Genomic DNA, 13,924 nt, shown 5'->3' with positions numbered 1-13,924 from the left:
ATTGCTATTTAATTAGTTATTACTGTATTTCTTTTGGACCGGAGATGGGGAAAGATGAAATAGCTTACATGATTTGGAGTGGAGGGTGCCATTGGCTAATCTTTGTCAGGCAGTAAAGTGTCAGCAGTTGAAAAGAGCCCTGCAGTGGGGAATTTATGAAGGAGCTGATTCACAAAATCCCCATTGATTCAGTGGGCCTATGCTAATGCAATTTATGACACTAAAGCAACAGGATTTTAGCCATTGTTGTGGAATGCCTGCATTGTAGGTATAGCTCCATGAAGCTTCTGCAACAAAATATGGCTCTATGGGATTAATAGACATCTTTGCAGTGCGTGAGGGATAAAAATATTTTTGTTTTGTTTAGTGCGGACAGTACTGTATAGTGATATGAGCTTTTGGGAAATCAGTATAAAATATGTTAATAAATAATCAGCACAATACCACACTGCAAGAAAACTTTTTGTGTTTTTATTCATAGAGTGAAAGATCTGAAGAATCTGAAAAATATACTTTTTTCCTGTAATGCCCTCTGATGCATCAAACTGGATGCTATGTTCTGCTTCAGGGATTCTGGAAATTTCTAATGCAGAGTGTATAATAGGATGAAAGCCAGGGGCTTAGAGCCAGTAAAACAACATTATTATGGTTAGTTCTTTTTAATATATAAATATGAGTTTTTTATTTAAGCCTGCCAATTCAAAATGCAGGAACTTGCACAGTGTTGAATAAGATGCAACTGGGAATAGTACTCAGGCTTATCAATCAGAGTACATGACCCATGCTTTCAAAGCTTGCAAATGCTTTTATATTGGTAGCCTGGAAAAAGAAAAGAAGTAAATACTGACCTGTCTCCATCATTCAGGGCACTGGCACGAGTATAGAAGATTTATGACTGTAGAACTTCATTACCTCTGAGAGCCATAAAAATGCTACACATTAATTGAATTGGCTTATGAGAGTAGGGTCTAATCAATGGAAAGTTTTCCCATACAGTATATGGCACACTGATATATGTACAAGGGAACTGTGTGAGAGCTTTGTTGATTTAACAACATCCTTGAGCCAAGGAAAGCCAAAATCCAACACACACACACAATGTGTTCCTCAGCATTTAGTTTTGTGTACAGTACCTAGTGAATTGCTTTGACAAAATATATTTAAAACGATAATGAAAACAATAATTTTGCAAGCCCTTCTTTCCCTTTTCTATTTGGTTGTGATGACCAAGTCTTCATCAAAACTTGGAAAATTTATTTCTTGATTAAATTTATTTTTGTTTGAATCCCTGGTGGCCTTGCTGTCCAGGGGTATATGCACTTGTAGTCCAAAGAAAGGAATGTTTCCAAGCTTTGCTCTTCATAGACTTTGATTTAAATAATGCGGCAAAAACAGTGTCGAGAATCTTCACTGGAGAAGAAAGGGCAAGGTTTACAGCAGGCACTTCAGAAGATTCATAAAATGCATTAGCCAGTAAGCTTTGCCTAAATTAGGAGGGCAGTTACTCTTAACAATCAGTTACGGCTTCTCCATGTTGAAATTATTTATAGTCATCTGTCCATTTATTAGCAATCAAAATACATACACATGAAATACAGGTCCCCAAAGAGCAGAGATAAAGAATCTTTTGCCTTTCAGAGGTTTTGTATAAATCAAAGAGGAAACATTTCACAATACTAGGGATTATCTTTTTTTTTTACCTTCCTGGGCATGTTTAGTTTGGTAGTATTCCCCTGAGGAAGGCTTTCAAAGTACTATAGGGTCAAAGAGCACCATGCTTCAAGAAATAAGGGTGGGGGGAAAAGCAGTGACATTCTGAGATTTCTCCTCCTTGATTTACATACTTCAATGCATGCCTGATTTATCAAGTGGAAGTATGGTGGCCTCTAGTTTCCACCAGCTGGAGTAAAAATATGCAGGGCAAAAAGTAGACTGTACTTACAGTTGCCAGCTCTCAGGTTTGGAGGTCCATTCTCCAAGTCTTGGAGTTTGGCCCCCAAATATCAATGAACGGGCTTCTGCTAATCTGGCAGCTTTATATTTGTGAGTTCATTCTCATAGCTTTGGGTGACAACTCCAGTGTAAGGTCCATCTCTGAAGCTTAAATTATCCTGGGGAAAGGGGAAGGAAAATGTTTGGCTATATTGCTTCTCTCTCCAAACTTATCTTTTTATTAGATTTGAAGCCAGTAAAGAAAATGGCATTAATATTTCTTCTGCACTCATTCCAAACCCACCTACCCTTCCTTTTCTGGCTGCTTTGGGGAAACTTAAGTAAGGGGTTTGCCTTGTAGGAAGTAAGGCTGAACATTGGAACCAAGAAGGTAGCACAGGAGAAGCCATGCATACATCCTCCTTGGCAGCTACGGATCTGTTATGGAAAGAATGCAATCTCTGTGCTTTATCTTGGCAACCCTTTCTGTATTTCAAGTAAAGTAATATTTATATTCTGTGGTGTAGACGTAAGATATGCATCTCTAAACGGTAAGCAGTCCTAGCAGGATAAAACCAAAGCCAAGAGCTAAAAACAAATACTGTATGTACTAGTCTTCTTTCTCTTCTTTAATTTTCAGAACATTTTCTTCATATTAACAAGGGCTTCTGAAAAACTGATGTCTATTAAATGTCTTTCCCTTCTGATCCATACAAATATTGTTGCATTAATTTGAATTGTGCATTTCCATCTCCATAAATGTTAGCAGAATATTGCTTCCGCCGTCTAACTTTCAGAAGCTTTCAAAGCTTAAATGTGTGTGCTTTATTTGACATCTCATGTCAGGCTTCAGAAAAACCACCCACCACAGCGAATCATAGTGCTCTCCTACAAATTGTTCCAGGCACTAATGCAAGCTCTTCTTGAATATTTCATATTATATGTAAATATTTACTGATTCTATGTTTTCCAACCTTAGTTTTGTTTCAGTTTGATAGTGGCAAGTGTCTGCCATGTAAACATTTAGCCTGACTTTGTTGAACCAATTATGAGCTTTTCTATTTCAGGAGTTTGTCTTGGGAACAGCATTGATTGGCTTTAGATTCCAGAAACATGGATTCCCTTCCTTGCCTGTCCATGGACGAGAAATGGCTGTAGCCACTTAAGGATCAATGTGATCACATGGGTATGATTCCGAACTTACCAGTTTCCTTTCTGTTGACCATGATTCAGCTGGAGTCCTTCTCAACAGAATTGTTGTAGTCTGGCTGGAACAACAAACAAAGCTCGACAGTTGGGAGCTGGTGCCAGAAGCCAAAAGACATGAAACGTTGATCTGACTTTGCAAGTTATTAAATGGTTGTTGAAAAGCAACTGTCAACTTCCATACTGTTCAGAGTGGTCACTTTATTTACATACAGTTTTCATCTGACAAAAGTGGCAGTCAGCATTAACACCATGTAAAATATTGTTTCCTTCATTCCTTTCCATACGCTGTTGGAGCCAATGTCGTCATGTACCTTTCAACACATTAATAACTGCAAAAGATTCTTCTTTGACATTGAAGGAATCCATTCTACCTTCTCTTGCCAATTCTTATTTCTCCCTGAGCTAACTAGTGAAATAATTTGTCTGGGTTACTAAGGCTGCTGTAGTCTGTGCACTTACTTGGAAGTCAGCTCCATTGGATGTCGTGGAACTAGAGATGGGGGTATTCGTATACGAGAACAAATGTGATGGTTCCGAGCCAAGGGGCTGGTAGGATACAATTGCTGAGATATAGACTTTTAACGCAGAGAAAACTAAACCTTGATCAAACAAATATCGTAGGTACATGAGGAGAGTATCCAGGGATACTGGCAGTGGCTGAAGGTTCCTTGATTGAGCAAAGTGTACAAAATTTTTCCATTTGTAAGAATACAGAAGCTTGGTAGATGGTTTCCTGGCTTTGTCTAGGACTTCCCTAATCATGAAAGAATTCTCCATGCTGTCAGATGTAGGGAGTCCAAATCCGGGTGGTAAATTTTGCCTGCATTCTGTGTAAGCAGATGCAGCAGTGGTGGTAGTTTGAGGAAATTGTTTGCCATCATCTTGAGTGTTGTAAACCATGGCTGTTGAGGCCACCATGGTGCTATGAAGACAATGTTGGCTTTTGTTTGATGAATTTTTACCAATGTCCTTTGAATAAGCATAATCAGGGGAAATAGGTAGAGGAGATGGGTTGTCCACTGTACCATGAAAGCATGCCCCAAAGATGCTTCTCCCCTGCCTGCTCTGGAGCAGAACTTGCTGCATTTGGTGTTGTGTGGAGTAGCAAACATGTCTATCATCAGACGTCCCAACTTTTCACAGATCATCAGGAATGTGTGAGTGTCTAGTTCCCATTTGTGCATCTGGATGGTAAGACAATTCAAAGTGTTTGCTACCTCGTTTTCTGTTGATACATGTATGGCTATGGGAAATATGTGCCGATCATAGCACCACTCCCACAGGTGGATCGCAAGGTAGAGGAGTGACATTGAGAACATGCCTCCTTGTTTTTTTACGTAGTACATGGTCATGGTGTTGTCCGTGACAACCTAAACCCCACAACCCCGAATCAGAGGACAGAAAACCCGAAAGGCTTTGATGACTGCCCACATTTCCAGATGATTTTTATGTAGCCATTTCTCCCGATTGGACCACAAAGCATGTATCTTGTGAGGACCGCAATGAGCTCCCCATCCTGTAGGGCTACCATCTGTCGTCACCTGAACCGTGAGTTGCAATGGGCAAAACGGGCATCCTATGAGAAGATGAGGCTTGAATGTCCACCATTTCAGTTATTTTGCCAGTTCTGTTGTGACAGAAAGGCGCTTCGAAGGTTTGTCCATTAGAGGGTTGCATTTCGCCAAATACCAGGCTTGTAGAGATCGCATCTTGAGCCTCACATAAGGGAGGGCAGATGTTGTTGATGCCATCAGTCATAGAAGATGCTGGGTAAGGTGAACAGTGACTCTGGCTGAAGGATGAAAATGCCGAATTGCATGACCTAACTTTCGAATCCTCTCTGGCGGTAGAAAGATGCGAGCATTGATGGAGTCTATGCGGGCGCCGATATAGTCTACTATCTGGGATGCGAAAGATGAGATTTTGTCACATTTACTTTCAGCTCTAGAATTTTCAAGGTTTGAGGGACAAATTCGGTGTCTTGAATAGTTTTCTGATGGGATTCAGAGATGACCAACCAATCGTCTATGTAAGGAAAGACTTTGATGTTGTTTAGATGAAGGTATGCTGCCACTGGCGCCATGCACTCTGTAAATGTTTGGGGTGCAGTGGAGAGGCTGAAGGGTAGGGTGCAAAATTGATAAGCAGTATCAATGAAAAAGAAACGGAGGTATTTTTGATAACGTTGATGAATGGAAACGTGAAAGTAAGCGTCCTTTAGATCTATAACGACGAACCAATTCCTTTGATGTAACAGGTGAACGATGGATTCTAGGGTAATCATATGGAAGTGCCGTGGATGTAGGAAAGTGTTTAGTGTCCGTAGATCTAGGATAGGTCTGATTCCTCCGTCCTTCTTTGGAACTGCTAAGTAATGGGAGTAAAACCCGTTTGGGATTTCTTGAAGTGGAACTTGTTGAATTGCCTGTTTCTTGAGCAGAGATGATATTTCTTCTTCTAAAGCGGGATTGTACGAAGTGAATTTGACGTGGCCAAATGGTGGTGGTTCTATGAATTCTAGGAGATAACCGAATTGAATAATATTTCGTACCCAGGTGTCGTTGATAATAAAGGACCAATTGTTTAGAAATTGAGCCAATCTTGGTTGCTGAGTGAGGGTGGGTAGGCTTTTTGTAAAGGAGTCAAAGATAATGCTTTCCCTTCTTTGCAGGTGGACAGTAAGATTGTCTTCGCTGGGTAGCTGATTGGGATCGGAGAGGAGGAGCAGAAGAAGAGGCCTAAGAAGATCTACAGTACCTTGTGCTTGTGATTTGAATGGCTCGTAAGACTGATTGGAAGTTTGTTGAAATTGTTGATAATTATACTGCTTGCACCACTGGTATTTAGGATATCTAGATTGTTGTTGAATTGTATATGACTGCTGTTTTCTTGATTTTATGCAAATTCTCTATGGTTTTGTCTGTCTTCTCATTAAATAACCCCACTGCATCAAAAGAAAGTTCTTCAATGCGGGCTTTAGCATCTTCTGTAATACCTGATGATTGTAACCATGCATGCCTTCTCAAGGATATAGCAGACGTCATTGACTTAGAAGGCACATCAGCTGAATGGTGAGCAGCTAATCTTTGGTGTTTCGCTACTGTGACTGCTTCTGAGTGAGCATTCAGAAGGGCAGTTCTGGTATCTTCCGGGGTGCAGAGCGGGGAGTACTTTCACCCAAAGTTATCTCTGGTAGGCTCCCATAGCCGCCTGATAATTGGATACCCTCAGTAAGAGTATAGTCTTACTGAGTATACTCAGTATAGGAGTATAGTCTCCGACCCAAGGAGTATAGTCTCTGACTCAAGACGTCTAGTTTCTTTCCCTCTCGATTAGTAGGGGTAACTTTGGCTTTTCCTCCTGATCTGAATAGGTTAGATTGTACTATAACAGAATTTGGTGTTGGATGTTTGATCAGAAAATTTGTGTAAGTACAATGTGTACGGTAGTGATTTTCTATTCTACGAGTAACTTGCATGGATCTGGTAGGTAAGGACCAAGATTCTTTGATGTAGTCCATCAGTGCAGGGATAAAGACAAAGCTGAGAGGAGGAGACCTTTCCTGATTGATATCATTGAACACCAAGTCCTGCTTAGGTGGAGGTGGCTGTTCTATGTCCAGCTGCAAGGACTTGGCCATTCTCAACACTATTTGAGTGTATGAGGAAAAATCTTCAGTAGGAGAAGATGGGTGAAGATCCGCAGCGTCAGACTCAGGAGTTCGACCATCAATAGGAGAGTCCTCTGAAGTCTCTGAAAAATTCTCCTGTTTCATGTCAGATTCGGACATAATAAAAGAATCATCTTGAAGAGAAAGAGATGGTGAAGGTGGTGCACATTGTTTTTTATGTCCCTGCTTGCGTGCTGTGCTCTTAGACGATTGCTGCACAGCTGTCGAATTAGAGTGAGTTTGGGAGACCACTGGAGCGGGAAGATCACCTTTTGCCTGAGATGTCAACCACCGACAGGTTTCTTTACTTTTACCATGGTGTTTCGATGGCTTGGGTATTGTATGGTATGCCTCATAGTATACTCGATGCCAATGTCAAGGTGGAGACGGGGAGGAAGAAGATGAAAATGGACATAAATGTATCGCAGCTTCTCATGGGTATGATGTTCCTCGAGATCAGAATAGTCATTGATCTCCTCTTATTCCTCTCAGCATCGATGACAGTCCTGTTTTCACTCAATCTTGACATATACAGGGTCCTCACGAGCCAATCTGTCTCAATGCCAAGACAAATGGGACAATAGTACAACCATTTGATGAGAGGAATGATGTTGATCAGGAGAAATATACTTTCTCTTTGATGTTCTCTTATGGTGTGGAGAAGTCTGCACCAAAGATTCAGAACCTGAGAGATGTACAATTGTCACCCACTCAGCAGAAACAGGGCTTGAATAGGCAGAGGCTTGACTAGACCCTACATCATCGTCTAGACAGCCCGGGCTAGGCACCTCTCCCACTCCCACCAATGCTTCCTTGCTTTCCTCTAACTAGGATAAATCTACTAAGTAGCTGTGAAAGGAGACTCCAAGATGTAGCCAATTCTAATTCTAGCAGGAAAAGTAAAAGAGGGGCATATTCTTTTGCAATTCTGTAAGCAAAACAACAAGCATAAGGAAACCTAGAATAATGAATCGTATTGTGTAAGTGCTTCTGGAATGCTTTACACAAGCAGGATACTTGTGGAAGGATGTAAATAGGTTTCTACAAATGGCAAAAACTTTGCACCATTGGAATTATACCACTAGGTTGTTTTAATCATCATTATCTTGGAAGTGCAGAACTTGAAAGGACCATATGGAACACTGAGTCCAGCCCCTTGTCACAACAGATCCTTAGTTACATGTTACTTCTCTATCACATAGATGTTCCGTTAGTGATTATTTGGTACTATTGCCAATTAAGTCAGCAATATGCAGATGATATGCAGGTTAGCACTGAACAGTATATGTATGTTTTGCAAAATGCCTGATTGACTATTTGTTTATTTCTTTACAGTATTTTCCAGATACTAGATATTTTCTTAACTTACATGAGAGTAGAGTTGCTTAACGTCTTTGGAGATGAAAAGATATTGGACAGCATCCAATACTGGAGTTTCATTTGCAAAAAGAACTGGATAGCTCAGTGGTTTAAGCATCTGGTTGTGGAGCCAGAGATTGGGAGCTGCATTCCCCACTGTACCTTTTTGACAGGGGCTGGACTTGATAGTCTCTTCCAGCTCTGCAGTTCTTTGATTATAATGAAGATGATCAAAATACAGACAGAGGACAATCCCTTGCTGGGACCCCCTCTAGAACTGTTTTTTAGGCAACTGCAAAGGCCAAGCTGAGAGAGGAAGTGAAAGAAGTTCCATTGTCTTAGTGTTGTTGCATCAGTGCCACATTGGATTTAGGTGATGGTTTTGGACAGACAAACAAAACCCCATTAATTACAGATCCCTGTTTTGTCCAGTCTAGAACAAGCTAATTTCATTTTAGAGAAGCTCAGTGTTTTATTTGGAGGAGAGGGTTTTTTTTAAGACAAGTTGTTTGCTTTTTTAATTAGAACTCTGAGAAATACTATTAGAAAACAAGGAATAGCTACAGGCTAGTCCTGTTTCATGTAGGTTCAGTGATTTATTGCATCAGAAAGAAGACTGTACAAGTAGTATAAAAGAAAAAAAATAGCCAGAAAATGATACATTCTGTTTCTTCAGCTACGGTTTTAAAGATGTTGCATGGAGATAACAGTTCCATTTATTTCAAAGACAATAGTTTATAAAAGGGTGCAATCGATGCTGGTGGTTGTAGTGGTGATTTTGCATTAATGTTTGAGTTCAGTAACTTTTCCACATCTGAAAAATGGAACATGTCATCGTCGTTTAGTCGTGCCCAACTCCTTGTGACCTGATGGACCAGAGCATGCCAGGCCCTCCTATCTTCCACTGCCTCCCGGAGTTGGGTCAAATTCATGTTGGTTGCTTCGATGACACTGTCCAACCATCTCATCCTCTGTCGTCCCCTTCTCCTCTTGCCATCACACTTTCCCAACATCAAGGTCGTTCTTTTCCAAGGAGTCTTTTCTTCTCATGAGATGGCCAAAGTACTGGAGCCTCAGCTTCAGGATCTGTCCTTCCAGTGAGCACCCAGGTTTGATTTCTTTTAGAATTGATAGGTTTGTTCTCCTTGCAGTCTGGTGACTCTTAAGAGCCTCTTCCAGCACCACAATACACAGGTATGAACAAATTACTGCTGCCTCCGTTTATCTCCCTTCCTGCTTTTCGACTTTGTTAGACAAGTTCTGGAAGTGTAGGAACCAAGTAATTTTTTTTGAAGGTTTATAGTTTGGGTGCATCATGTTTAGAAGGAGGCTTACCAAAATATCCTTCTTTTCACTGTATTTGTAGGAGGAGAGACCAGGAGTTTGAGGGCTTGCTGAATATAATCAGGGGCTGTATAGGACCTGTATATGATCTCTACCTCTGCTAAAGGAACTATTCTGTCCCACCCATTAGGCACCTTACAGCATCTTCTCTTCCATTATTTGGTGTTAAATATTCCAGCACTGCCACTAATCCTTAACTTACAATGCAATTCTATGCATATGTGCTTAGAAGCAAGTCAGGAGTTCAGTGAGAGTCATTCTTGGTAAAGGTGTATAGAATTGTAGCTTTTAATCCATGTTTCTGTATCTTTAATAAAATTCTCTTCCATCAGCCTTTGCTCCTGCAACCTATATCATAAAATTCCATTGTTCTGGTTCTTTTCACACCAGTAATACTGGTGCCCTAGATTCCTGATGTGGTTATCTGAGCAGAAATGCATTACTGCTTATTCAAGACTGTTGTTTATATCACCAAAAATGGCAGTGGTAGTTTGTGCTACATCACCATTGTAGCAATGCCAATGATATTTGTTGAAAGACACAAGGAAAATGCCAGGTAAATCATATGGTTGTATTTACTCCAAGGACTAGAGACAGTTTAATGATTCAACTGAAATTTGTTTTTTTTAAAATAGAGAATGAGCAGACTTGTTTTATTTTTATTTCTTTATACTGCATCTTTTTCCAAGCAAAGGGAGCCATGAATAGTCATCCATTCTGTAGCCTACAGTCAGTTCATTTGATCATAAGATAAAGCTATCCAGAAAAGCAGGTCAGATTTAAATACTGCAAACAAACAAACAAACAAACAAATAAATAGAATGCAACCAGCTAAAGGTAATGTCATTTGGATTAATAGTGGAAACGGTGTGAATAAAATATGACATTTCCAGACTGTACATGTGGGAGCAACCATAATTGCAAATGCAGTGAATTTTTTAAAATGATAATTTGCAGTCAATGGATATTAAAGCCTGTGAAAATTTGGAGTTGATAGTTGAGCTACAGAATAAGAGACATCAAAGAAATTACATAGTCCAAAGATAAAACAGCCTCTTCTGAATCACTTCCAAGAAATGCCTATCTAGCCTGCTAGAGCTTTTTTCTTTCCCCAAGGAAGGGTATCCAAAAAGCCTCCCTGATGGCTTGTTTTCTTGTCATTTTTTTCCTTTCAGTTGTTACTGATATCTACCTTTTTCTAAGCCCATGCTGCTTCTTGCAGCATGGTATTCATACTGGGATTCTGCAAATAAGACTGAACTGTGAGTTTCAATTTAACTCATTGTATTTCTGCATGCCGATTCACCCATCACACTGAATGAAATACTTGCCTTCATTTAAGATATATGCACTTGAAAACATGAAGTATCCACAGCAAAATAGGGACTTTGCACAGATTTGTATGGTATACACACATACACTTATTACAGAGCCAGGTTTACCTGTGGCTTCCAGTTGAGTATAATTTCTATGTGTACTCTGTGTATGGAGGGGAGGGTTGTTTCTTTCAGCAAATCCTCAGTGCTCTTACATAGCGTTTTCCTCCCATTTGTTATTCAGCCCTTTACTTGTTACTCCTTAAAGATGTGTCCATGGGGGGATCCTGCCTCTCACACAGATGCCAGGAAGAGATAAGGTGCAGTAAACAGACAATTCTAAGTATTATGTTAACACATTATTCCCTATTTCAATTTAGTGTGTTTACTTCCCCCTGGGTAAACCAAGAGAGAATTATAAGCCAGCAGGATGCAGTGCCTATGCTTAAAATACCAGAGATACCCCCTGTGGTTTGCTCTTGTCAGAATACTGAAGAGCTATAGAAGAGAACCAAGTATGCAAATAATCCTAGAGACCATCTCTTGCACTGCCAGAAAGAAAGCTGGAAACACCTGCATCTCTTTGCTTCTCTCAACAACAACATCACGGAGAGACTAAATGTATGCATGTTTACTCCTACTGAATCCGGTGGAACATAATTCCAAGTAAGTATATACAGGACTGTGGCCTGCAATTTTTTCTTCTCAAACACAAATAAAGACCTCCTGTTCAAAAGTTGTGATCCCTACTATGGCCACAATCATCACAATATCAATTGGATATCCACAATATCCAACTGGTGGTCTGAGAGGAGTTTTAAATGGATTGTTGTGCTCTCTTGTTTTCAATATGTTTTAATACTGATTTTATTTACCATTTTAATATAATATTTGTTTAATTTGTTTTTAATATATGTATACTTACTGTTTTTAGATTTTAAATGTTGTTTTTCAATTATGTAAGTCACCTTGGGGCCTTTTAGGAAGAAAGGAGGGATAAAAATATTTTAAATTAATAGTGTTCCAAAACATAATTATCTGCACTGTGAGTATATATTTTTAAAAGTACTTCCATCTGCTTGTTTTCTACCTATGGCCAGTCAATTTTAATTAACAACTTCAGGCTCTTATTTTCTGAGAGATAATATTTTTGCTCCTTCCAAATCCATTTTCTTCACATCATTCATGATTGAATGAATTTCAGCTATCAACTTTGACTTCCTTCTGAAGTAGTTTGGATTTTCTCATTTGGATGCTATTGCTACACCACAGTCCAAGCGAGACATATCCTTTCCACATTCATATCTTGGTTGCTGACATGAGTTTCTGTTTTCATTACCTGAAGAAGCAGCCAAAGCAATTGGAGAGATGTGTGGGGTTACATATATTCCGGACAATTGCCTATTCTTGTCCATAAAACCAAGCTGGCAGAGATGATCCCTGTCTGAATTAAGGCCTTATGGAAGTAGTGTGAGGTTACATCCACAGGAAAAGCTTAATTGCACCTACGTGGTTTGGAAAACTATTGATCACTTCGAATTTAAAATTCTTTGGCACAGTAATAAAATGTAGCTCATTCTGACTTTAGCAGTTCTTACATGGAGGGAATCGGGCAAAAATACGAAGAGCAGCATAGCAGCAGCTTCATTGCCCACAACCCACTGACTACTCCAGGGTGGACACATGGCTTTTCTAAACTTGATTGCCAAAACCCCATTCATTCACACCGCCATAAACATGCATGCTTCCCAGCACAATTACCAAGACCCCTTTCATGCGCACACGCACACATTCTCTACTCTAACACAGCCACAGATACAATAGGTTGAAAAGCAGTTCAATTTTTTAAAACTCTGATAGCATGTGGGAACCATGGGTGGGGACAGGATTGCAGTGTTGTAGAGGGGAAATCAGGCCCCTTCCATCCCAGCAGCAAACTTTGCAGAGCCCCCCCATGCTGTCATTAGGGTTGTTAACAGCTTAACAGCATTGCTGAGAAGTGGATCTTGCCTCCTTCAAAATAATGCACCCCCCATTGTCTCCCAGAGCAATAGTCCTTTCTAAAAATCTTTGTCAGCACAAAATGACTGGAAACAAGACTATACCTGCTTGGGGCAGGATCTGGAACAAGAACCTGGCAGGCTGGATGGAGGCACCTGTTAGCTGTTTGTCCATAGGTGGACAAGAACTTTCCTTTCCTTGATTTAAAAGTCACAGAAATATATGAGACTAGTATGGTATTATTAATATATCTGTGAAGATTCTCAGTCATCCAGGTGAGGTTAGCTGGACATTGAGTCATGACAACTGGACTTCTTTCTTCTTAGGTTGAAATGTTTCGCTACTCATCTAAGCAGCTTCTTCAGAGAGTTGATAGGAGACCCCTGATATATCCTCCACATTGGTTTCAGTTCCCTCTGGTCTGAATAGGCTCCCTAGATGGACAAAGGATGGGGGATGAGTGACAATCCTACTTCTGCAGCCCTCCTCCACCCATTGTCATGTGTTGTTAACAGTAATCAAGAGTGGTCTTTCTGGTGGGCGTGGTCCTGATCTTTCTGGGGAGGGATGAAAGGGCAGCATGATCAATAGGAGACAGATTGTATCTAAGGCCTCCACCCCTGTTGAGTGAGGGATTTTCTATATGCACATGTACGGCCTCCCTGACCCCCTCTCTCAAACCACCTATCTTCTCAATCCAATAATGGAACTAATAATGGTATTTTTAGTTCTTTACTTCTCACATGCTTTTGGCACGGCTGTTGCTAGGGCAGGACAACCAGGGCTGTGCCCCAGAGCACTGACCAGTAAATCTACAAGTGTGGGAAAATAAATGGCAACATTTTTGAGCCCTATTAACTTCTTAAAGTAACAAACTTTCTCTTTATGTTTGCTAGTTTAGTTTTATTTTTTTTTGGAAGGCAGGAGAGTATTGCATTCTCCTCCTTTTTGTTGGTTAGGTGTGTGTGGAAATTTACCGTCTTCTCAGGGTGGACTTGGTAGGAGACAGTGTTGCTTGTTCCAAGTGCCAGAACTGTCAGTGAAAACTTTGACCATGAAATCTTCATAGTGTGTCACCATATAAACCAATTAG

At 40.2% G+C, this 13,924-nt stretch overlaps 1 long non-coding RNA gene across 1 annotated transcript in view; it reads right to left on the bottom strand.

Moving 5' to 3' along the window:
- LOC144583327 (uncharacterized) overlaps nucleotides 1-2,058 on the bottom strand; it is a 31,517-nt gene extending 29,459 nt beyond the window's left edge. The window contains exon 1 of the long non-coding RNA XR_013537064.1: nucleotides 1,943-2,058. This is a non-coding gene — a long non-coding RNA (uncharacterized LOC144583327). The remainder of the gene's footprint in view (nucleotides 1-1,942) is intronic.
- Between the last annotated feature and the right edge of the window lie 11,866 nt (nucleotides 2,059-13,924).

This window comes from Pogona vitticeps, chromosome 5 (assembly GCF_051106095.1).
Source record: "Pogona vitticeps strain Pit_001003342236 chromosome 5, PviZW2.1, whole genome shotgun sequence".
Classification (NCBI taxonomy): domain Eukaryota; kingdom Metazoa; phylum Chordata; class Lepidosauria; order Squamata; family Agamidae; genus Pogona; species Pogona vitticeps.
Note: the sequence above shows the minus strand (reverse complement) of the source record. Positions and strands in the feature narration are given on the sequence as shown.